Genomic DNA, 26,807 nt, shown 5'->3' with positions numbered 1-26,807 from the left:
ATTATAAAAAAATGACTGATGTAACCACAAGGTTACTTGAGGTGAACCTTCAGTAACATCATTGGATACAATGTAGCAGTTCCCACTATAGACTTAATGGAGATATCACACCATTGAAGTCTATGGAGGAGACAGGCTGACCGTGCATAGCCAATTAGCGGCAAGCTCCGATGGAGATGCCCACTGATTGGCTTGTGGCTCCTGCAATAACTGGACACATGTGGGCCCCAGTCATTCGGGTTTACACATACCTTTCCTCCTGTCCGGCATGGTTTAGGGTTTGTTGTTTTAACCCCCTGCATGCCTACAGGGACCAAAGAGGACAGGATCATTGCATAGGAGAGGTGAGTATGGATTTTTGATTACAAGTACCCTATGGATCCCTACTGGAGCAGGGAACATGATGCCTTCAGGGATACTTGGTGAGTATGTGTGTCAGTGAGTGTTCCTGTGTGTTTAAATAAATTTGTACTTTCACAGTGTGTCTTGTCTTTATTTTAATATTTATTTTGGAACTACAGGTACCAGTGGGCCCGTAATGCAACACATGCTGGTACTTGTGGTTCTCCAAGTACAAGCATGCAGGGAAGGCTTGCTGGGACCTCTAGTTCCACAGCAAAACACAATATTTACAGTTCTATTTCTCACAACACATTTACACTATCAAACCAGCACCCACCGGCCATGAGTGCCGGGGATAGCCCTGGAGAGGGGGAACCCTTCATTGGGGGGACCCCACCTCCCCAGGGATCCCCTGGCCTGGGCTTACTAGCAGTTAGGGGTAATGCTTTAGCTGGGGAACCCAGTGAAAGGGTTTCCCTGGCTGTGGAATTACTCCCCCACTAAAAAGAGTAAGGTGCTGGTTAAGGAAATTACAGGGGACCTCTACTCATTTTGTCCCCTGTTTTTCCACAACCAGGACCAGATCAGAAAATCCCTGTGCTGGTACTTAAAATACAGGGGCCCCTATGCATTTTGGCCCCAGTATTTTAAAAACCAGCACAGGCTGTACAGAGCCCGGGGCTGGTTATGTTTCTGGGGAGGGAGTGCACATCTTTTTTTTTAACACACAGAAGCCTTCACGGATGTCACTGATCTGTGAAGGCTTCTGTATAACTCGCACCTTTTAATGCTAGTCACATTAAAAGGTGAGTTTATATAGGGAGATACTCACACAGATTTGTATAGTGTAGTGCCTTGAGCTCAAAGGTCCACAGGCTATTACATTTCTGAGTCCCGGGACACCAACTCGCACCTTCAAAAGATGCGAGAAGGTATGAGTTGGATTTTTACTAAAACTTGAACCCTATTACATTTACTCCATTACCTTTTTAAAGAACAGTGTGGGGTCCCTCCCAAATCAATTACCAGCCCGGGGCATCTCAGCCTTGACTGGTATTGCACCAGGCTGAACCAGTTGGGGCAGAGCGTGGGAACTACCATGAAGTGACCATTAGGTTGTCAGGGGGAACTATATACTGTATGCCCCAGATTTTTAGTTGATTAGCAGCCTTGATTGCTGGGGAACAGGTCACAGGCCTGTTGAGAGACACTGTAATTACTGAATGTAAGTGCTGTGCTAAAAACTTCTGTTTTTTGAGAAGGACGTTAAGACCCTCCACTCTGCGATAGGGAATAATTTTGTTTAGTTAGAGCTGGACAGGCTAGGATTTACTTTTATGTTTGTTTATTTTTGGGCTGCTAATAAAACTAGCTGTGGTTACTTGTACCCCCTATACTGGTGTACTACTACTGACTGCAGCATGACAAGGGCATCTGAAGATGGATTGAGATACTGGCCTCAGAAGTAAGACGTAAGGGGGATGTGCCATGAGGGAGGAGTTGTATCACCACCTGTTAAAAAATGTATCATATCTTTGGGAGCTCATGAAGAAGCCATTCCACAGATACTGTTGTATCAGCATTTTGGACCTAAAAGATATAGGGCAGCTGAGAGAAGATCGAAAAGATGACCCACCATAAGAGCTGTACAATGGGTTGTAAAGAATTAAGAGGAATGAGAGCCCCATGCCTTAGCAACAGAAGAGACTGTCCTGTTATACTGGTAGCAGGTGTTCCTAAAGATTAGGAGAGGACTGCTCTACCGAGACAATACTCGCACACATTTATGAGTACAAAGGTAGTTTGTGCTACCATACAAGCATTGCCGTACCGGAATGAAGGCTCTACATGGCCAGCATGGGAATTTTGGCATTGAAAAGACCATAGGGTTGGTAGCAAAATACTTTTATTGGCCACAAATGGTTAGTGAAGTAGAGAATTACTGCAAGACTCATGGACCTTGTTTACTAAAGAAAACTTTACCAGGGAAAGTGTCTTTCCTAAAGAACATCTCTAGCAATGGGCCAATGGATCTAGTATACATTGACTTTCTGTCTGTGGACTATGATGAAAATAACACCAGCAACATCCAATATGCTCAAGCTTACTCCACTGGAGACCAGAGGGCAGTGACAGACAATTCTAACTAAGGAAGGAACTTTGAGAGCAGATTTATTAAGGAGCTCTGTGGCATTTGCAGGATCAAGAAATCCAGAACTACTCACGTCCATCAAACCAACCCGAACAATTCAACTGTAGTTTGCTTAACATGAGGGCACATTTAGTAGCCACAAGAAAGCCCACTGGTGCAGATACTACATGCCTACAACTTTACCCAAAATAATTCAACTGGTGACTATCCTTATCTGCTCATGCTTGGGTTTAAGGCAAGAACACCTGTATGCATTTGGTTTTGAGTATCTGAATACCATTACCAGTGGATCTCATCTACAATATGTTAATAAATTGCAGAAAGCATTAAGACATGCATACCAGCTAGCTCAGGATGCCTCACACACATTTGGCTTGAAGAACAAGAGATTCCAATTTTTTTTGGGTGGAGCCACACAAGCCCATGAGGACAAGAATTGAGAGATCAGGGAAGGAGGTGATGACTGTTAGCCCTGTCAGAGCAGAGAAGGCTAAGAGCCCTGGTAGTGTGGGTGTCACTGAAACAGGAATAAGAGCAGGATTGCTGAGTTTCCAGAACACATGAGAGTCATCTAACCTGCCCTGTAGAGAAAGAGGAAAGACAAAATATGATATCCTGACTGAAAGCCTAATTGTGGCCAGAGACATTGGATTGGTCCATTGGCTTTTGGAACAGGCTGGACTGCTTACAGGGCATTAGCAGGAGAGAAGCAGCCTATCGGAGAGATGTTTTAGAGAAACTGCAGATAAGTACAACTGGTTAATTATCTGTTACACTTTCATAATGACAAAGATTGTCGAAATAGAATGGGAAACTGCTTTGCATATTAAATGCCATTTGGTCATTGAACTGAGAAACAAACTATGTAGCTTACAGAGAGTGATCTGCTATTTTATAAGGACATTAAGACACATACTACAGTGAATCTAAAGCTTGTTCATTCTGTGAATGAACAAATCTTGTCCTCCAGTGATAATCAAAGTGCTATTACAAGAAATTGTTGATATCTGTGACTGTTTGGTGGTAAGTGGCCACTTTGCAGTTGCACAAATTACATTTTCCTACATCAGCCATTTGGATACAATACCAAGATAATCCTATGGGCTCCATCAAGAGCACTGATGTAGAGGGTGTTAACACAGTATACGTGTTTTATGCTATTGAATGTGTGAAATTATATGGTTTATTCATTGCATTAGTAAGTGATTTAAGTGTTGAGAACTTAATACATTTAACTGTTACCAAAAGTTTGTTTTCTACCCTGGTATTCTTTGTTACCTGTCATCACGACATTTAGTCTACTGCTTCCCATGCAAAGTATAATTTTTTATAGAAGTTCAACAGAAAGGTTGACACCCACCTCATTAAATAAATATTCCAGGTTGGCTCCTGCAACAATCCTTGTATTTTAGTGGGTTGGGTGAGGTGTTCTCCCATCCCCCCTGGTGTTCGTGATCCTGAACATTACTCCCAGAAGATCCTACAACAAGATATGAGTGGAGGCTCTGGAACTTGCTATGAAGGTGAAAATGCTCGAAATATCACTACACACATACTATTACCAAGGAAGGCACAAATAAAGGGGTGTTGCAGATACGCACACTTCAAGCACTACATATATCTATATATATAAGCATGCACCCAATTTGTGTCAGTAGAATATATACTGTATGTATTATTTTGCACAACAATGTTTATGTTATGTATCCAAATAAATATTTTATAAAGAATGTAAATGAGGTCTGAAATCAAAATAGATAATTGACATGTAAGATAGTTTTGTATTTTCACTACAGACTGCTTTTTTACATTTTCTATAATTTGTTTTCATATTGATATAAATAGCCTTCATATTAGCCTTAATATTAATATTACTATTGCAATCAAATATATAATCTAGTTAGATTATTCTTTCCATTTTCTTTTTTTGTCTTGTCTCATCCTCTATGTGTCTGTAAATACACCTCTATATGTCTGTAAATGCCCCTATATATACTGTAGTTTCTCTACCTTGTCTGTATTTTTATTATAGTGCCCCCTCATTTGTATGTGCTTCACTGAATTCCATTTATCTCCTCAACTGTATGTTCCTTACTGGGCTCCTCACATTTCTCCCTATGTGTATTTTTGTATTGTGCACTCACCCCTCCCCCTACAACTGTCTGTCATTACAATAAAATGCCCTCCCTAATCTAGATTTTCCTTGTAGTACTTGCCACCTATCTATATGTTCTTTACCAAGATCCACTGCAACCCACCCCCCTCCAAAACAAATGTTTTTCATTGTACTCCCTCCACATTTTTTTTGTACCACTCACCCCCTACAATCCTAGGCTGTATGTTCTCTGCACTCCTCACTAAAAGCCTCATCTGTAGTTAGCATAATGAATCCCTCCTTTTCTTATATTCCTCATTGTGCTCTCCTTGCCCACCCACTGTCTTTATTGTGTTCTACTCCAGTAATTTACTTATATTTACCAAAGAATACCTTCTGAGAATAATATACAGAAGGATAACAATACCAAAGGATACCACTACTGTCTAAATTGAAAGGCCTGTAAAAACCTTGACAAAACTACCACAAAACCAAAAAAAGACTTTAAATCAAATCAAACCAGAAATAATTATGATATTAAAGACCATGTACTATGTTTGACACAAGGGTGTCGTCTATCTGATAGAATGCACTTGTGGGTTCCAGTATATCGGCCAAACTAATAGAAAGATCAGGATAAAATTAGCAGAACACATATATAACATTAAAAAAGGACTAACAACCTACAGTGTATCCAACCATTTTCTTGAAGTTCACAATAAAGATCCTGGTGTCCTCACTTTTCTGACTATACAGAGAGTCCATCAAAATTGGAGAGGTGGAGATGTAATAAAGGATTTAAAAAAGGAATCAGAATGGATCTTCAAAATGAAAACTCTATAACCACATGGTCTTAACATTGACTTCAAATTCAATACCTTCCTATAAAGATTTTATTTATCTAAAAACTTTTTAAATAGATCCCCATCTCTAGACAATAGAGGTAAATTGATATATATGGTATATATAATATGTCAACTACATTTATTCATCTCATAAGTGGCATCTGTTTATATTTATTTTTTATTTTTTATTTATTTTATACATTTATTTATTTATTTATTTATTTTAATGTTAGCCATTTTTAGACCTACAAACTTTTTCCACAATTTATACCTTTTAAAAAAGATGGCCCCTTTTACTGCTGCTTTTAAATGCACTTCCGGTTAGGATTTCCATTTTTTATTTTAGAAACTATAAAAGTTTTTTTTTACTATAAAATTGAGGCCTTAGTTGGAATAAGCTCACCGCATGAAACGCGTAGGGGGCTTCTAGTGGAGACCGGCAATAAGGAGGACACATCTAGCAGCACTGTCTGCTCCATCATACCACCTGCCCCCAGCTTGTAGTAGTGACGTCATTGCTATTGGCCAGCCAGGCTAGTCACAGTGACCGCCGAGAAATAAAGCACCACTGATGGGAGCAGTCAGCGTGAAGATCACACCAGCTGGTCCCAGCAGTTAAGACTGAGGTTCTGTTTTCAGCTGAAGACAGAGGTAGGGACAGTTAGCACTGTACTTATATGGTGATGTCATTACCACTTGCACTAGCATAATACACCCGGTCTCCACCAATATATCACAAAAAGAGCTATAAACATAAATATGTATAAAATCTAACACATACAATTTCTCTTTGTTTTTAATATCTTTTTATTTCCAGGCGCCACTACTGTGGATTATTACCATCACCTTTTTGCATAGAGAGAGCACTGGATATAGTAAGGTTTTATCCAAAGTTGCATGCTTCTTTAATATCAAGACATACAATTAGTAACACTCCAAAGTCAGAGCAAGCGGTACAGGATCAGCCAGATTAAAAATCAGGTGGTATATTTACTAAAGGTCAATTTTGACTGTTTTTAGTCACCATCAATGTTTTATGACGCTACATTATGATGCAAGATAAACTCACAGAGTCACTAAGTGAGATATTCTGCCTATAACACCAACCTGTTGTTCCCTTAGTGACTGAATATGCACACTGGTACTTAGGCTGGTGCCAGGACTTACTCTTGGCACAGTTTGGGCTTATCTTACTAACACCTGACGGTCAATGATGGTATGCAGTTGGGATGTAACTGAACTGACAATCTCGATCTGGGTGGACGCTGAACCTGAATACCCAGCAATGGACTTGGCAAGGACTGATACGCCAGCAGGTGGACAACAGGTAAGGAAGTTCCCAGTTGCCAGCGGAGATGGTAATCCCACACATATGATCGCACACTGGAGTGTGAGTGGACCGTAGGTAGTTATAAAGATATGCTGCGGTAGGGCTGCACTAGATGATAAGAGTTGCAGATATGAAAGGGAATCATTGACTTGTACACAACTGGGCTGCAAGAAGGAACAGTGGCTGGCTACAGATGGTGCAGCTGAACTGTAGACTGATGTGGATGATTGATAGCATGGCTAGGCCACAGGCTGGTAACACGGCTAGACCGCAGGCTGGTAACATGGCTGGACCACAAGTTGGTAACATGATCACAGCAGACTGGGAGATTCTCAACCAGGAACACAGATGAACTAGCACAGGAAAATGACTCTGATGAGACAGGAGACCGGAAGCAGGATGAAAACAAACAAACTGGACACTAGGAACAAACTATCACCGGCAGGGAATGCTGGGACTGACTGCAATTTGATAGGAAGAGGAACCAATGCAAGCCAGCTTCATTGATTGGAGATTAATCTGCAGCTGATCTGCACACATACTGAGAGCTTAATTACAGACTGTCTGCAGCTGAATGCTGCCACAATACTGACAGTTTCCCTGCTGCCTAGCCAGGACTGGAAACTGCTAAGGCTGTCAGAAATCGCAGCAGCGGATCGTAACACAATGTTGTTTTTCTGGGGCTAAATCACACATTTGCTAACAGACAATTTTTTGATTTGGTTTTTTAAGTATTTTGATCGATTTTGAATCTTTTAAAATCAATCTTTAGTAAACATACCCCCATGAGTCAAAATACCAAAGTGATCAGGATCACAGATAGAAATTACTGGGCAGGAGCTATCACTGACACAGGTGAAATCACAGGGCAGTGATTTAAAGGCTGGGTAGCCAATGAAGTAGAGTCAGAAATAGAGCATTCTGCTAATGAATGATCAACAGCACCTGATAGACAGCCCAGGGGATGAGAAAATACCTGTGTCTCCTTTGCAATCTGCACAGCTGCCTGGCTATCTTTGTACAAATGCCAACAAAAACATTTTACCTTTTTGTGCTTATTTGTGCACTTCAGTGACACATACATGGAAATGATGCAAAGGTTTCAAAGATTTTAGAAGAGTAGTTCTTGGAATAACTTTTGTAGTATTGCTTATTGCCACAGATGTTACTTTAAAAAGCTATATGGTAGAAGTGCCTGTCTCGTGTTGATACCAACTAAAAAGGAAGGATTCAGCCAGTTGTCATAAAGCCAATTTTTCAATGGGAAGTTGTTTATAGTCCACACATTGTAAATAGTGCATAAATGTACAGACTGAAAAAGCTTTAAAATAGTTGCACTCACAGCTGAATACTGAATAAAAATCATAATTGTTTTTTCCTTCTGTTTTCAGAGTTGATTAATATTAAACTTGTAGTCAAACAAGCAGTAAACCAATATTTCTAGTAATTAAATTTTAAGGCAACAGATGTAGATAGTGCTCAAATATGACTTTGCCCACATTCATAGGACACATACTGTACAAAAGAATATGTGAAACCATCTGATGTATTCCAATGAGAACACAATTCTATGAATTAGCAGCTCCACCATTTTGTGAGTGACAGCAATCTCATTCTGTGAGAGTGCGGAATCTGCCGTTATCCAGAGGGTGTGATGGCATACCATATCTGTATTGTGCAAGGAACACATCCATTAAGGTGTCAGCCTTAATGATTGTAATTTCATTGCTTTTTGAAGTTTGAGTGGCAAAAAATCATTAGATTTTGTGAATTTTCAGATCATGTCTAAGCAGCCTTAATGGGACATATGAAACCGTAAGGTTTTTTGTCTATGAAATTTCATATCTTTTTTAAAATGTATTAACTATCAGGGTTTGGATGAGCAAACCAGGCCACCTGCAGGGGAGAAGGGCAACAAAATGGTACTCTAACGCAGCTGGAAGAGGGGACAGCACACAGGAGGTTGGTTTGGGAGGTGCAGAGTGCGAGACGGCTGTAGGCGTGTGGGGTAGTGGCAACAGCAGTGGTGCAGAGCTGTGGCAGCGGTGCAGTGCAAAGGGGGCATCAGTGGGCGACAGAGGGTGGAAGAGGGGACAGCACACAGGAGGTTAGTTTGCATACCTCCCAACTGTCCTGCTTCCAGCGGTACAGTCCCGTTTTTGTGGGACTGTCCCCCATGCAGGCTGCACTGTCCCGCGGTGGGAGGGAAGTCCGGGGGAGCACAAATTGCTGCTCTGCATAGCAGAGCAGCGGGTGTGCAGGAGGAGAACAGATGCCGTGCGCATCTGTTGTCTTGTGTAGGGAGAGCCTGGGGGCTGCCCAGCATCTCGGAGAGTGCTGGGCACTCCCCCAAAGTGGTGAAAATGGGGGAAGCCGTGAGGCTCCACCCCTTTTACAGCAAGCCACGCCCACTTTTCAGGCACGTGACCTATCCCTCAACATCTTTAAATGTTGGGAGGTATGGGTTTGGGAGGTGCAGAGTGCGAGAGGGCTGTAGGCGTGTGGGGTAGCGGCAGCAGCAGTGGTGCAGAGCAGTGGCAGCAGTACAGTGCAAAGGGGGCATTAGTGGGTGACAGAGGGCTCACTGGTAGTGCATATACACCTGAGGAAATCAAATCAATAAGTCACAGATGGATAAATGCAGCAGATAGATCTACGCATTTATGTTAAAAAGTGAATGTGTAAAACAAAACCGTAGCCCCCCCCCCAGAAAACAACCAGGCCCAGGCTTTGGAGCCCCAGTACTGGTTGTGCTAAATACAGTGGACAAATGACATAGGGGTCCCCTGTATTAATCACAACCAGCACCAGACTTTGGAGAACCTGTCCTGGTTGCCAAAATATGGGGAACAAATGACGAATGACGGAGCCCCCCAGCTGCAGCATCACCCCTGACCGATAGTCCGCCCAGGCCGGGGATCCCTGGGGAGTTGGGGACCCCTCCCAATAAAGGGGTCCCCCTCCTCAGGGCACATCAGGCCCAGGCTGATAGCCCGGGGCTGTCCCCGGCACCCCTGGGCGGTGGGTGCCGGGTTGATTATGTATAGTGTGGTGCATAAGAAAATGTAAATATTGTCTTTTTTTGCAGAATTACTACAGGTCCCAGCAGGCATCCCCCGCATGCTGGTACTTGGAGAACCGCAAGTACCAGCAGGCGGGGTATTAAGAGCCTGCTGGCACCTATAGTACCCCTGCAAAAGAAATATTAAAATAAAACAAACACCGTTTTTAAAAGTATTTTATTATGACGCATCTTCACCTGGAGGGCGACAGCCTTTAATCTCTTTTACATGGCCGTTGCCCATCCAGGACTTCTACGGCATCTTTACCTGGAGCGCGGTGGCCAAAAGCATGTACCCTGGCACAATAGCTACCTAATAAAACAAACCCCAAGTCTAAATTCGCCCCCTACCCTGAGTATTGCCTTCCCAAAAATCCCCCATAGGCTACAACAGAAAAAGGTTCCTAATTGACAATGTCAGAAAAAAGTGACAGTTGGAGCTTTAGATTACTCCCAAATCCTAATTTTTAATGTGTTTGCCCTAAAATTTGTCATGCAGCACCGAGCAACAGTTCTACCCGGCCATGCCAAATTTCAGATCTGTACCTCCAATAGCTTTTGAGGAGTAGCCCCCTGAACACCCTGCCCCCCCCTCTGGAATTCTCTATGGAGAAATCTGTTTTTTTAGATGCAGCCTTAATATAAGGCATTTTTGCCTGGCGGGCGCCAACCTGCCAGGGCTTCGGCATCTTTGCCTGGTGGGCACAAACCCGCCAGGGCTTTGACGACTTCACCTAGTGGGCGGCAACCTGTGATAGCTCTTTTTCATGCCTGCCGCCCACTTGGACTTCTGCCGTCTTCGCCTGGCAGGCGCCAGCCCGCCAGGGCTTCGATGTCTTTGCCTAGTGGGCGGCAGCCTGTGATAGCTCTTTTTTGTGGCCACCGCCCACTAGGACTTCCGGTGTCTTCGCCCGGCGTGCGGCAACCCGCCAGGGCTTCGGCGTTTTTGTCTGGCAGGCGCCAACCCACCAGGACTTTGGCCTCTTCACCTAGTGGGTAGCAGCCTGTGTCAGCTCTTTTGCATAGCCGCCGCCCACTAGGGCTTCCGGTGTCTTCGCCCGGCGGGTGCCAACCTGCCAGGGCTTTGGCATTTTTGTCTGGCGGGTACCAACCCACCAGGGCTTCGGCCTCTTCACCTAGTGGGCGGCAGCCTGTGTCAGCTCTTTTGCATGGCTGCCGCCCACTAGGACCTCCGGTGTCTTCGCCCGGCGGGTGCCAACCTGCCAGGGCTTTGACGACTTCACCTAGTGGGCGGCAACCTGTGATAGCTCTTTTTCATGCCTGCCGCCCACTTGGACTTCTGCCGTCTTCGCCTGGCAGGCGCCAGCCCGCCAGGGCTTCGATGTCTTTGCCTAGTGGGCGGCAGCCTGTGATAGCTCTTTTTTGTGGCCACCGCCCACTAGGACTTCCGGTGTCTTCGCCCGGCGTGCGGCAACCCGCCAGGGCTTCGGCGTTTTTGTCTGGCAGGCGCCAACCCACCAGGACTTTGGCTTCTTCACCTAGTGGGTAGCAGCCTGTGTCAGCTCTTTTGCATAGCCGCCGCCCACTAGGGCTTCCGGTGTCTTCGCCCGGCGGGTGCCAACCTGCCAGGGCTTTGGCATTTTTGTCTGGCGGGTACCAACCCACCAGGGCTTCGGCCTCTTCACCTAGTGGGCGGCAGCCTGTGTCAGCTCTTTTGCATGGCTGCCGCCCACTAGGACCTCCGGTGTCTTCGCCCGGCGGGTGCCAACCTGCCAGGGCTTCGGAATCTTTGCCTGGCAAGTGCCCGCCAGGGCTTCTGGCATCTTCACCTAGTGGGCAACAGCCTGTGTCAGCTCTTTTGCATGGCCGCCACCCACTTGGACTTTCGGTGTCTTTGCCCGGCAGGTGCCAACACACCAGGGTTTCGACGTCTTTTCCTGACGGGCGCCAACCCGCCAGGGCTTCGGCATCTTTGCGTGGCGGGCGCCAACCCACCAGGGCTACGGCATCTTTGCCTGGCGGGTGCCCACCCACCAGGACTTCTGGCGTCTTCACCTGGGGTGTGGCTGCCACCTCCCCAGGGCTTCTATGGTCCTCTGCAGGTGCTGCCGGATCCAATGACGTCAAAATCAAAGATGGCCACTGCAAGCCAATCATGGCTCGCAACGTCATCGTCAGCGTCAGCTGTGGGACCGGCACCTGTTCGGGTGTCAGCGGCAGGCCTGGATCCGAGAGAATCTAGTCCCCACCAGCCATTCTGCTGAGTACGGCAGCGGCGCCCATTTCGAAATTCAAATATGGCCGCTGTGAGCCATGGTTGGCTAGCGGTGCCATCTTTGAATTTCAAAAATAGCGCTGAGGCGCCATTTTTGAAATGGGCGCCGCTGCCGTATTCGGCATAATGGCTGGCTGGGTCTGAATCCTCTCTGGTCCATGCCTGTCGCCAATGCCCTCACCGCCGCTTGACCCTCCACCGCCACCGCTGGACCTTTTGCCGCCGGACCCTCCACCGCCGCCGGACCCTTTGCCGCCAACACCTGCACCTCCGCTGCCAACACCCGCATTACCCGCTGTCAACTGCGACCCGCTGCCGCTGCTGAGGTCCCCACCACTGCATCCATGTCCCCGCCACTGCTTTGCCTGCTACCACCCGCAAACGATGGCCATCGTACTGCATCCAAGTGAAGCCACTATTACTACACCTGCTGGAAGCTCCTACTGCGGCTGCGCAACAAGTTGAAAAGTCCTATCTTTATAATGGCGCATTCTTGAGGTAATAGTTTAAAAACTGTAACTTTCTAATTTACCTGTACCCTGGCACAATAGCTACCTAATAAAACAGACCCCAAGTCTAAATTTGCCCCTTATCCTGAGTTTTGCCTTCCCAAAAATCCCCCATAGACTACAGCAGAAAAAGGTTCCTAATTGACAATGTCAGAAAAAAGTGACAGTTGGAGATTTAGATTACTCCCAAATCCTCATTTTTTATGTGTTTGCCCTGAAATTTGGCATGCAGCACTGGGCGACAGTTCTACCTGGTCATACTAAATTTTAGATCCGTACTTCCTATAGCTATTGAGGTGTAGCCCCTTGAACACCCAGCCCCACCCTCCAGAGAAATCCATTTTTTTTAGATGCGGCCTTAATATAAGGGCATGACTGTGCCCTTATTATATATATATATTACAAATACAAGTTTGATGACATGTTATTCAAGAGGCCACAACTTACGCGACTTCTTAGTCAAGACAGATGTATCTAAAATGTCAAAACCAGAAGCAGGGATCCTTTTTACCTAATAAAAAATTAGGATGTATTAAATGTTCATGCTTTAACTGTCAATTTTTGATTGCAGGTGATACATTTATTTACATATCCTCATACTGGAAAACCTTTACAGATTTGTCATCAGCTTAATTGTAATTCCAGTTACGTAGTCTACCAGATTGTGTGCCCATGCGGGCTATCTTACATCTGTAAGACTGAAAGAAAATTAAAGAAGTCATGGCGGCCTTTCGTTCCGTGACAAGTGATGTCAGTGGGAGTGCCTTCGGCTCTGATAGAGCCGAAAGCACTCCAGGGCTTGCGGCAATGAGACCCTACCACAAGGATCTCGTCGCAAACCCGATGATCGCGATGGTCTTGACCATCGCGACCATCTTTTTGGCCGCTCGCTATAGCTGTGGGAGGCTACCCACAGCTATGCGAGCGGCCAGGAGGCCGCTCTAAAAAAAGAGAAGGATGGCCCTGATTCAAAGCGAGCGCTCTGTCAGAGCGTCCGGCTCTGAATCAGGGCCCTAGTTACATCTTCTTCCCTTCTTTTATTAATGTATTAGGCTTTCTGTATTTTAGTATTTTTGTATGTGCTCAATATATTGCTTTTTAGTATAGGCATTAAATACAGATACATTGAATAGAACTTCTATTTTTTATAAGTATCTCAAGTCAACTCTGAAAGCATTTTTGATGTTTGTGCTCTGCCTTGTTTACTTATGTAACCTTGGTGATGGTTTGTATATTGGGGAGGGACCAGAGTTCCACATGGAGAACTGTATGTAATGTTTTAGTTTCACTCGATTATCTTATCGAAGACAGTTAAAAACTGAAACGTTGATATTTTATCCAGCCTCAAGGAGTGTTTTTTAAGCTGTGATGGCACCGGCTGTAGTTCTCTAAGTTGTTGGGAGTGCCAGTCCTTGAAACACTATATATACAGTATATATATATATATATATATATATATACACACACATACACTGTACTGACAACAGCCAGACAGAGGGATATTTAAATTTGAATGCCATTGTCCCCTTAACAATTCTATCAATCGGATACTATGAACTGAGGGCCTGATTCAGACCCGGTCGCAAGTGCTGAGCACTCGCAACCAGGTCGATGTTTGCCCACTGGGCATGCGCACGACGGAGCCGGCTCCTTCGTGTGCATATGCGAGGCCCGGCTAGCGACGGGTGCTCCGTCGCTCCGGGTCTCGCACCAAAGGGGGCAAGCTGTCGATGGTGATTGACAGCTCGCTCTGTTTGGTAGGCGTGGCCAGGCGGTGGCTTCACAAACGGAGGCCTACCCAAGTGAACGTCTGCCGTTTGTGGGCGGCCCCACTGACATCACCAGTGATGTCAGTGGCAGAGCTTCCGGCTCTATTAGAGACAGAAGCTCTCTGGGGCTTGCGGCCACGAGACCCTACCACAAGGGTCTCGTCGCAAGCCCGATGGTCAAGACCAAGACCATCGCAACCATCAACCTGGCCGCTAACTATAGCTGTGGGTGGTCACCCACAGCTATGCGAGTGGCCAGGAGGCCGCTCCAGAAAAAAAAACGCCCTGATTCAAAGCGAGCGCTCTTTCAGAACGTCCGTCTCTGAATCAGGCCCTGAGTACTACCTGCAATAGTGTGCTCTTTCCTGAAAAACAAGATATGAGGCCCTAACTCAAATAGTTCATCCTGAAAATGTAGCTATAATGTTGCTGATCTGCTGGGAGTTTTGACAAGGACAGCACTTACAGAGTAGTACTTATACAATGAACAAGTAACAAAAATATATTAAGATGATGCCAATACAAGATTTAAGCAGCTAACCCTGCAATTCATCAAACAGGGTCTGTGGGCCTTTCCCAAAAACTTGTTTGCAAGTTGTGTGACCAATTAAAGACAAATATTATACATATGAGTATGATGAGATCTGCTAACAATGCAAATACCAATTCTTTAAACATTTATAGCCATAAATTTACATTTTTAAAATGAATTCACTTCCAGTGTCATCTCTCCATATCTTGGTGTGTGAGGTAGCTAAGTCTTTATTTTTTGTCATTGCATAAAACAGGGATATAATGATTTTTAAGACATTTGTTATTAAGAAATAGGTAGATAGAGACATAGGATTATTGCTGTAGTTTTGGCTTAAACATTTAACATTTCACTTTCTAACTTTCAAAGAACATTTTAAACTAAATTAGCTATTGTATTTTATGTCTGTTTGGTGGATTGAATTAATGACTTCTACAAAATCCTTGTAATACTCTAGTGCCATTATGTGAAGTTTGTAAGCTAAGGAATGCTAGTTACTGCTTGGTTTGAAAGGAACAATTGCATATCTAGGTCCACAGTATTGTTTTATAGGATATGAATCACGTGTACATTATAATCCTGCTTTTATGCTGGCTTCCACAAAATGTGTGCATGTTTTATAGTTCACTATAATAGAGTCATATAGATATCTTGCCAACTTTTGTGAAATAAAATTAAAGCAATAAACTAGGAGATGCACTCATCTTGCTTTAATTATATGCCTGTGTATGGAATCTCACCAGAATCCACAAAGTTTAGCAGCCCAAATCAGCAATTTTAAAATAGGTACTAATCCCAAGGTGAGGGATGTGTATTTTGGAGCATAGAAGAGAAAATTAAAGCCATTTCTCATTTAACTGGTTTTCTTCACTGTTTCAATTATTTATAAGAGTGAAAGATTTTATACCCCATTTAGTAGCGAATATAGGTGATATATGTATCTTAATTGATGAATATGCAATGCTTTATCTTGGTTGTAGCCCTGCTATCGTATTCTATAATTTCTTTGTGTGTGCTTATTTACAGCATAATTTTTGTAACTTTGTATACTAAGAATATACTGGAACACAATAACAGAGAAAGGAATTTATTTGTGATGTGAATTAACAGCACACTGTACTCTTTTTTTAAAATTCCACTTTGCTTAGTTTTTGTTTTGTTAAAGTGCATTCATTACCATATTAATTTTATTACTTCAATTAAAAGTCCTAAGTCATTTATACAGTATTTAAAATGTAGGTGTGCTCATAATAAGGATTAGTACATTGCTACTGCATATAATTGTGTATTAATGGTCACCACGATTCACAACCAGTATATTTGACTGCAATATACTGTATATAATAAAAGAAAAGAAAATATAAAAAATATACTGCCTTGAGATACTGTATATGAAACACCTAAACCATACAGTGTACTACTACAACAAGGGATTTTTTTAAGGTTTGATGCTGTGAGGACACTATTTGTGATTGATAACTGTCTTTTATGGTCTTATTGTCTTATTACTTCTGTAGTGGAACATGTGTGTGTATAACATACACTAGAGGGTATATTTACTAAAGTGCAGGTTTTTAGAAGTGGAGATGTTGCCCATAGCAACCAATCAGATTCTACTTAACATTTATCTAGCACATTCTAGAAGATAATAGCTAGAAATCTTATTGGTTGCTATGGGCAACATCTCCACTTCTAAAAACCCACACTTTAATAAATATACTCCTAGGTGTATAGAAATCAGTATGTCTATTTTTAATTATGTGAATTTTTAATTATGTGAACTAGCTATGTGCAAAGTAAGCTCTTTTCTGCAAGTTCAGTATGTCAAATTATTATGTAGGACAGCCAACACTCAGGATGAGAAAGCCTTAGCTGGAACTACAAGTTTATAAGGAGTAAATGTAATAGCAAGTTGCAGACACCCATGAAATTTCAGCTACTCAGGCACAAGTTTTAAAGTGGCAAAAAGTTAAAAGGTCGGATTTACCTTTTAAAAATATTGCTGGTTTAAATCTAGTGGCTATATAGCCAAAAAGTGTTGGTACATGCATTGGAAGGCTATTACAGCAGTGGTGGATCTTGGGGGGAGAGAGGGGGATTAGAGCAATCATCCCCTAGCACAGTCCATCCATGATCCTCTCCCTTCACACTTCTGTAATTTCTATTCTGCCATCACAGGAGTCATTTCTCAGCAACCAATACAGACAGGAGATCTCCATGTAATTGATTCACTCAGCTTTAGCTATTAGTGGTATGATAATATACATTGATTAGCCATAACATTAAAACCATTACCAGGTGAAGTGAATAGCACTGATTATTTCATTACAATGGCACCTGTCAAGGGTTGGGATATATAAGGCAGCAAGTCACTGTAACACTCAATTCTTGAAATTAATGTATTCGAAACAGGAAAAATGGTCAAGCGTAAGGATCTGAGAGACTTTGGCAAGGGGCAAACTGTGATGGCTAGATGACTGGGTCAGAGCATCTTCAAAATGGCAGATCTAGTGAGGTGTTACCAGTATGCAGTGGTTAGTACCTACCAAAAGTGGTCCAAGGAAGAACAACCGGTGAACCGGCGACAGGGTCATGGGTATCCATGATTCATTGATGTGTGTGGAGAGTGAAGGCTAACCCATCTGGTACTATCCCACAAAAGAGCTACAGTATCATAAATTGCTAAAAAAGTTAATGATGGCTGTGATAGAAAGGTGTCAGAACACAGTGCATCGCAGAGTGCCCATGCTGATTCCTGCACACCACCAAAAGCACCTGCAATGGGTACATGAGTGTCAGAACTATATCACAGGGGAATGGAAGAAGGTGGCCTGAATCTGGTGAATCATGTTTTATTTTACATCATGTGGATGCAGTATGCACTATGGGAAGAAGGCAAGCCAGAGTAGGTATTCAGATGATCTGTGCAATGTTCTGCTAGGAAATCTTGGGTCCTGGCAGTCATGTAAATGTTAACACCTACCTAAACATTGTTGCAGACCAATTATAACTCTTAGTGGCAGCTGTTTTCCCTGATGGCAGTGACCTCTTTTAGCAGGATAATGCACCCTTCAACACTGCAAAAATTGATCAGGAATGGATTGAGGAACATGACAAAAAGTTCAAGGTTTTGATTTGGCCTCCAAAATTCCCCAGATCTCATTCTGATTAAGCATCTGTGGGATGTGCTGGAAAAACAGGTCCGAGGCATGGAGGGCCACCTTACAACTTAAAGGATCTTCTGCTAATGTCCAGTGCCAAATACTGTTGTAGACATTCATAGGTCTTGTGGTGTCCATGCCTTGATGAATCAGAGCTGTTTTGGTGGCAAAATGGGGATCTACACAATATTAGGCAGGTGGTCTTAATGTTATGGTTGATTGGTGTATGTGCACCTTGTTAATAATACCTTTCAGTTTAATCACACAATACATAGATCTGCCTGGCTGCACTCATCTAAACTAAGAATTACAACTAGTTTACAACAACTAGAATCAGCAGGCTTGTTACATAGTAACAAGTGACACATGTGTTAAGTGTCTGACTGTAGAATATAAGATCTGGGGTTCAAATCCCTGGCATGCTGTATTGTGTATTTTTAAAACAGGAAGAGTAAAAAGAAAGTTATTATTAATAAAGTGCACATATCCAATACACTATTACTAATTGCTCACAAGTAAAGTATCTCACTTTAAAATTAGATTTTTGAGGTATATGCATCAAAGTTCGATTTTGTACAATTTTGTATTTTTGGTGATGTTGCATTCAATTTGCATTCAATTTTGAGCATCAGAGATTTACTAAAGTCAAAATTGAATGTGAAATCAAATATAAAACTGATTCCCCTTCAAAATTGAATATCGTCTAAACATCGATACTTTTACATAGGCCAACATAGGATCCTCTGATTTACTAATATTCAAATTGAAATTGAACATAAAATTGATTACAAAATCAACATTTTGTAAATATACCCCTTGGTGTTCAAATCCAATGCTTGAGTTTTTAGTTATTTTAATACAGGGGGATTAAGTCAGTGAAGGTTATTAGCACTATAGTGCAGGGGATTCTCAACTCCAGTACTCAAGTACTGCCAATAGGTCATTTTTTGTGTATTTTTTTAATCATGCACAGGAGTGTCACCTGGGCATGTACTGGCCAATTATCAGCCAGAATTTATCTGATTGGGCCAATAATTGAACAGTGTATTGACACGACCAGCAGCGGCTCCTGCCCTCTTACCTGAGGGGGGCTGCCGCTGCTGCTGGCCTGGGTCCCGGCACCTGCTGAATGATTCTGGCAGGTGTCGGGACTGGCGTATGTGCATGAGCGGCAGTGGCGCCGTGCATGCGCATGCATAACACCATCTTCTTGGGGCTGCATTGGTTGCAGCCCTGAGAAGCCTGTTATAGATGCCCGAAAGGCAGAGCAGCGGCTTCCACTGGAAGCCACTATTTGCTGATCGCAGCCCGGGACTGGCAGTCCCAGGGGAAGGAGACACCTCCCCCTGGGGCTGCTTGTCTTCAGCGTGATTGGCAGGTGGCATTTCCAATGGGAAGCCACCTCCAGTTACAGTGAATCCAGTGGAGTCATGGACTGCACTGGCTCACTGAAGTGGATGATTTTACTGGGGGGGCTGCAGCCTCGCAGTCCCTAGGTAAGATCAGCCACTGGACATGACCCATCAGTAATGATCAGTCTGTTGGACATGAAAAATCATTCAGCATGTCCGATTAATCCGATAATTAGTGTCACATATTGTATACAAGCGTCACATATGAAATGACTCAGCACAATCTCCTGGTGCATCCTAGACACATTTTCGAGATGATCGATGCAGGCTTATCACGCTGCATGGAATATTGAGGCTAGATGAGCAAGTAAACATCTGTTTCCCACTTGCTTCCACAGACAGAAATCCTCAAAACATGACCTGTTAGGAAATCTTGAGGGTAGAGGTTGGGAACCACTGCTATAGTCCAAATATACACTACCTATTTGTGGATAGATCACAAGTTAAATATCTGGTGTGCCATTCAAATGTCCAGCAGGAAGAGCTGTGGCTTGGGTAAATCAATATAGACATGTATGGTGTTTTCATTATATTTCTCTTGTAATGAGTATAGACTTAGAACTGGGAGTAGTCAGTAGTCACTTGTTTACTCAGGTCATGTGGGTGTGTATAAAGGATCTTTACATATGCTACTTTACAAATTGTGGAGAGGCTATTGGATATTACAGGTGTAACAGTCTACATGGTTCTCAGAAAACTCTTCCAGCTTGCACTTAGTAGTTGCAATAAATAATTGAAAGTGTCCATATCTGCACAAAAGTTTGTTATATCGTACCATTGTGGGGTACCCTTGACTGTAGTCACTGTGGAGCTGCATGCAGCCAAGGATTATCTACATGGTGACCTGGCCCAGCACGAGGAGGACAAGAGCCATTGGAGCAGTGCGTGCCTCAACGGTAAGAGGAGACATGCACAGCTTATATTCAAGGGAGCAAACAGGGGAACAGGAAGATGTAAGGTAACTGCCATGAAGTGAGGACCTGGGCGGGCAAAGGACATAGCAGCTGTTTGAAGCCCAGCTAGATGCTATGCCTGATGAGCTCTTAGGGGTATATTTACTAAAGTGTGGGTTTATAGAAGGGGAGATGTTGCCCATAGCAACCAGATTCAAGCTATTATCTTCCAGAAGCTGCTAGATAAATGTTAAGTAGAATCTGGTTGATTGCTATGGGCAACAACTCCACTTCTAAAAACCTGCACTTCAGTAAATATACCTCTTATAGGGGTATTCAATATGGGTGCGATAACATCTTTTTTTGCGTTATTATTGCACTTTTTAACGTTTTTGCGTTAATATCACTGGTTTGAGTTTTACACCGTATTCAATTTCAAAGACTTATCGCAGTTTTGAAAAGTCTTTGATAAAAAATGGTGATAACTTTTCACCATTGAATAGGTGTCGAAAAAAAGTGCAGAATTGGGGTTTAGGGGTGCAGGCTTAAAAAAAATAGCCTGCACCCCTGAGATTGACATTTAAAAAAGAACTGTGTCAAAAAAAGTTTAAAAAAAAAATAGGGACACCCCAAAAAATTAATTAAAAAAATGGGGTGCAAAAAAAAAAAAGGGAGAAAATTGTATAACAATAGGGAAATAGGTTTAGGGCTATTCTGCATGTATGCGGCAGGTGTTTTCTAGAATAGAATTATAGCGGCAGGTGCACAAATGCAGAATTTTTTTAAAAATTACTTTAGGGACACCAAAATATGCTAGTTCCCATTTTCATGTACCCCAAATTTGATGGGACCACTTAAAAAAACGAAAAAAATAACCTAAGTGCTCTTCTGCATCACTTCTTCAATGTCGGGAAAAAAACACCTGCTGCGGCTATTTAAAGCCCCGACTTTCAATTAAAGGCTAAAACGGGGTACCCATAGTGTTCCCCCATGTTTTTACAGCTTTAGGGGGGTCTTACAATTATTTTAAGGAAAAATTCATAACTTTACGCAAATCCAACTTCGGAGTTTCCCGTTTTCGTTAATTTGATATTGAAAACGGGGATAAGCGGGAGCGTGCACAATACCTTTACGCAGAAAAAAACTCCGATATGAAACGTTAACTTCGCCAGGGAAGTTAACCTTTCATATTGAATACCCCTGTTAGTCTGCTGTTGAAATGAAACACAGGAGTTGGAACTGTCCAGCTGACAAGGTGCTGACTGCTGGGTGAAGAAAAAGGTCTGTCTGCAATTTCAGATAACTGCAAATAATTAAAGGAAAGGGCTAATTGACTTATTTGAAAGAACCAAAGAGCCTATTCAGCATTCCTACAAATAATGAAATGTACATGGGTAGCCGCTGTATGAATATTAGGGAGAGTGATCAAAAGCATCCATAACTGATCAGTTCAGGAGGACTTTTGTACAAGTAACAATATATGGGCCATATGTCACATATAACTATATATGGGTGGGTCAGTTTCTTTAGTTTCTCTCTTACTACCTGGGAGCAGGTTGAGTACTACAAAGAAAGATAGTCTATTGCTTATGATTGTAAGTGCTGTAATTAATGCTATTTTTGGTGAGTTGGACTCTAGGCCCTTCCTTCTGGATAGGCTAGGATTTATATTTATGTTTTGTTTATTTTGTGCTCTGAATAAAACTACACAGCAGTGGATAGTTGTGCCAAGACCTTGGACCGGTAAGATACTAATTGACTGCTGTGTGCTACATGCTGCGATTTATCCCAGGTGATGGCATCCCCAACCTGATTTTGTGATGCTTTGCACTTAAACTTCAGCCATAAAAATCTATGTGAAAAATGAAAGTGGCAGACACCTATTATTATAAAAAAAAGACTATTATTATGTTATCTTTTTGGTGGTGTTATTGTCAGATGCTTGCGGAAGAGATAACATGGAAGCTATAGTTAAGCCATTGCATGGCTCAGCTGGAAGCTAATAGAGGGCAGTAGTTAGACATTGAGTAGGCCAGGTGGCAACAGCAATTGGATGTTGACAAGCTCTAGAAACAACAGCACCAAGACTGCAAAACCATAAAAGAGATGGTGCAGCATCTAGAGTCCTTTGTCTGGAAATGCTTCCATGGATGTCGCAACTAGCTTCAGCTCCATATGGTATAGCCATTTTCTGCAAAAGATGACAAAGAGTGATGATGTTGAAACCTATTTAACAACTTTTGAAAGAAATGCTGAGAGGGAAACTTGGCCTAAAGGTCAGTGGGCCGACCTTTTAGCACCCTTCCTGTCAGGGGAAAGGTGCCAAAAGCCTTATTTTGACTTGAACCTGTCTGATGCAAAGTACTATGAGAAACTAACACAGAATTTTTAGCTAGTTTGGGTTTTATTATGTCTGTTTAAGCATAACAAGTTCTTTGCCAGGGATACCAAGTGGATATACCTCCTCACTCTCAAATGCATGACTTCATCCATCTCATGAAGTGGCAAAGCCAGAGACTCTAACAGGGTGACAGATCATGGAAAGGGTCTTTATGGACCAATATCTACAGTCCCTGCCTGCAATTCTGCAAAAGTAGGTGAGCAGGGCTGGACTGCCCATCTGGCACTTCTGGAAAATGCCAGAATTGCCTATGGCCAGATGGACTGGTCCGGTGTCAAATCCAGGCCTAGCAGCTCTGTCTCCCAGAGGGATACTGGGAGATGGGGGCGTGCCACGAGGCCAGGCCCCCATGACTTGTGACACGCCCCTGTGAGGTGAGGCCATGCCCCTTTTGAGGTGCGGCCATGCCCTTTTTTGGGCTCACATGCAGAGGGACTGCCAAGGCTGCTCAGCAGCCCCTTTTTGTCCCTGTAGGTGAGCCACAGAGACCCTAAAACAGAAGACTAGCTGGTGGAAATGTTGGGGAGGTATGTGGCGGATGAAGAACTGTTGAGTGTACCCCAACAGCCCCTAGTCCTGCAATGGTGAGATTCAGTGACTTCTGGTAAGACTGTTTCAGGTTATTGGGAGATGAATGATGGAATGAACTTAAACATCCAGAAACTGTAGACTTGGAAACTAGAGATTGGCTGGGAAGGTTCCTGCCTTCTATAAGACTTGATAAAAATATTATCAGATGTTTTAGATTTGGTGGCTTGGGCCATGTTGCTGCTAATTGTCCACTTACCTCTGAAACTATGCAATGTGATACTGCTTATGTAAATCGCAGAGTATCTTTCTTTGTTCAGTTAGCCTGCACTGCAGACCGACAGGCTAAGCCAGATAAACAAACGTGTACATTCACTGTAGAAGGCAAATGGGTAGAGGCTCTGTTAGATTCTGGTAGCCTGGTTACTCTTGTAAAAGCCAAATTTGGGAGCCCTTAAAATGTTGGGAAAACTGTTGGTATAACCCAGAGCTGGATTAGGGGGTTGGGGGGGGGCTCAAGGCACTTAAAACAGTGTGCCCTATGGTCTAGAATTAAGAGAATAAGGCCTGATCCAGAGTTGTATGCTATTATCATCACTGCTGTATCTTTGGATGCAACAATAATGGAATATCTAATGCTGCAGAAGGCATCTGAGGACAAAATACACCCCCTGACAGCATTGCCTATCCGAATCACCATCACGACCATTGATCATGATGGTCACAGCCATCGGCCATGTGAGTAAACCTAAGCTTACTCAGAATGACTGCTGGAAATGCTTACCAGGGAGCCAAGAAATCTGCGTCAGAAGACGCAGTCCATGGCCTCGTGACTCCCAGCAAATGTGGGCAAAATGCCATCCGACCCCACCCATTTCCCACCCCCAAATGGCTGCATCATGTCAGCGTTCTCGTAGACAGAGACACACTGCAGATCTCTAACAATCAGGTTTGCGTACAAGTCTCAATCAGGCCCATAGTCATAATTCATGAGATAAAGATAGTGGGCCTGATTCTGAGGTGGATACAGCATCAATGTCGGATGCAGGCGGACAATTTTTTAAGTCTGCGCATGTCTCTAAGTAGCACTGTGTTTGCATCCCGATGGTATCCATCGGGGGATGCAAAATTAATTTGGACAAAGAGGTGGGCGTTACTTAGAGGTAACCTGGAAGTGACTAGTCATACAAGGGCATTTTGCACTGACACCGATAGCCATGTTCCGACGGACATTCTGTGATGGTACGACCAGTGTGCAACTGATGGTGCACAGCAGCGGATTTGTGATGAAGGTCCATCAGCTGCGGCATTATCATAAGACACAGTCATGGCTGCAACCATGCCCATCTCTGAATTTAGCCCAATTCCTTTACAAAAGAAAAAATATTTAAGTATTCAAATACAGAGGGTCATATATGCAGAGTCCCACATGCAGCAGGTCACACATACAGTCACAGATGCATGGTCACACATACTGTACAGTTACACATGCTGAGGATTATACATGCACACAGAGTTAGAAACATTCACATACACACATACATACTGTGATAGGATCACTGGTAAAGTGGTCTGTGGCAGGTACATTTGTCCCAGATTCCTGTCTTATGTGTTCTAAACCCCCAGGAGAAAGTCTGCAGTGTAGCAGGCTTGAGTCTCGGCTTTTTGAAAAGCCGTTTTGGGACCTGGGGGTTGTGGGTGAGATGAGAGGGAGGGCTTCACCCACAGCCACTCCAGGTTTTGGTTCTCGCAGCCTGGTAACAGGCTTGTTAGGGTTTCCACCTGAGAGTGGCCAATATAAGCCTAGTGTGTTGAGGGCTGATTGTCTCACCTGGGAGAGCAGACATGGAGTTTACTCAGAGACACTTGAAAACCTATCCGTGAGTACTGTGCTGTGCCTTGTTGCTGGTGAGGGCATTAGGCCCTGCCAGGTTATGGTAGTGAGGGAACCACCTGTGAAGTTAGTGCCCCGACAGGGTTAGGATTTATGTTTATGTTTTCTTTGTTATTTCTGACATTGCACAATAAAGACTGGTGCCGACCAGCTTGTACTCGCATCCAGACTGGTGTGCTGCTTCCCTGCTGCTGTGTGTGTGTGTGTAAGGAAGGAGTCCCCTACCCAGGAGAGGGACCTCCTAATCTGACTGTGTCACAATACTTACTGTCAAACTCTTACTTTTAATGTTAATTCCCCTGAATCAGGGGACCCTGTGTACTTGCCCCTATGCCTCCCTTAATCCGGCTCTGATGTAAGCTGTATAGAGGGGATACTCTCCCCTCTGATACTGCAGAAGTGAACATAGAAACAAAGTGTGGTCCCATGGTAGTCACTGTGGTATTATTTACTTACTAGTTAGCAGCCCGTCAAAATGATGGGACATTGTCGTGCCTGCAAAAATTCCTGTTTGAGCTCTCAAAAAGGTAACTTTTTGGTAATTTCTGCTCGCCAGCTCGGGGGGCGAGTAGAAATGCCAGTTCCAGTGGCTGTGCACGCCTGAATAGAGCAACAATTGAATTGCTCTGTCAGGTGCCATCTAGTGACTGCTAGCGTGCAACACACTTGAATTCCCTCCATAGAGGTGAGGAGCAGCGCTGCCTTTTACATAAATAGATTTGATTTTTGATGTGATATCGGGGATAGATTTTTCCCAGTTCTGGAAGCTGTGGGAAACCCAATTTGTTACAGAAGTAAATAACTCTGTAAAGCCTGATAGTAGGTTGTCAAACCCTCACATGGCAGCACATCAAGATTTGTTGTACTAAGTGTCCAAGGAAGGAGAAAATATTGTGGAACAATTGATAGTTCCTAAGGCATATAAAAGAATGGTTTTTGACCTGGCTCATTGTCACGTGACTGCAGGATATCTAAGGGTATAAAAAAACTTCTAAGATATTTTTTCAGTTTTTTTTTCCTGGCCATTCATAAAGCTGTTTCTTTATATAGTGCCCTGAATGTTAGTATCATGCTGCCAAGCCAAATTATAGAAGTTCGCTTGTCCTGTTACAAATTATTGAGGTCCCATTTGAGAGAATAGCTATGGATTTGGTTGGACCTCAAATAAAGTCTGGCCGGGGTCATCAGTATATTTAATGGTAATGGATTATGCTACCAGATATCTGGAAGTGATACATTTGTGTAATACATCAACAAAGAAAATTGCTAGAGAACTAGTACATGTCTTTAGCACAGTGGTAATACCTAAGGAAATCCTAACTATTCAGGGTAACACTTGTATGTCAAAAATTATGGAAGAGCTGTGCCACCTTGTTAAGTTTACTCATCTAAGGACCTACGTGTATCACCCTTAGACTCATGGCTTAGTGGAGAGGATTAACAAAACTTTAAAGAATATGCTAAAGAAAGTGGTGGATAAAGATGGGAAACATTGGGATTATTTGTTACCCTATTTATAGCTGGCCAATAGAGAGATTCCACAATCTTTCATGGGGTTCTTGTCTTTTGATTTACTGAATGGGAGACACCCAAGGTAATTGATGGATATTGCAAATGGGAGGGGCAACCTAGTCCTTATAAAACTGT

This window comes from Taudactylus pleione, unplaced genomic scaffold, assembly GCF_031769625.1.
Source record: "Taudactylus pleione unplaced genomic scaffold, aTauple2 ptg000127l, whole genome shotgun sequence".
Classification (NCBI taxonomy): Eukaryota; Metazoa; Chordata; class Amphibia; order Anura; family Myobatrachidae; genus Taudactylus; species Taudactylus pleione.
Note: the sequence above shows the minus strand (reverse complement) of the source record.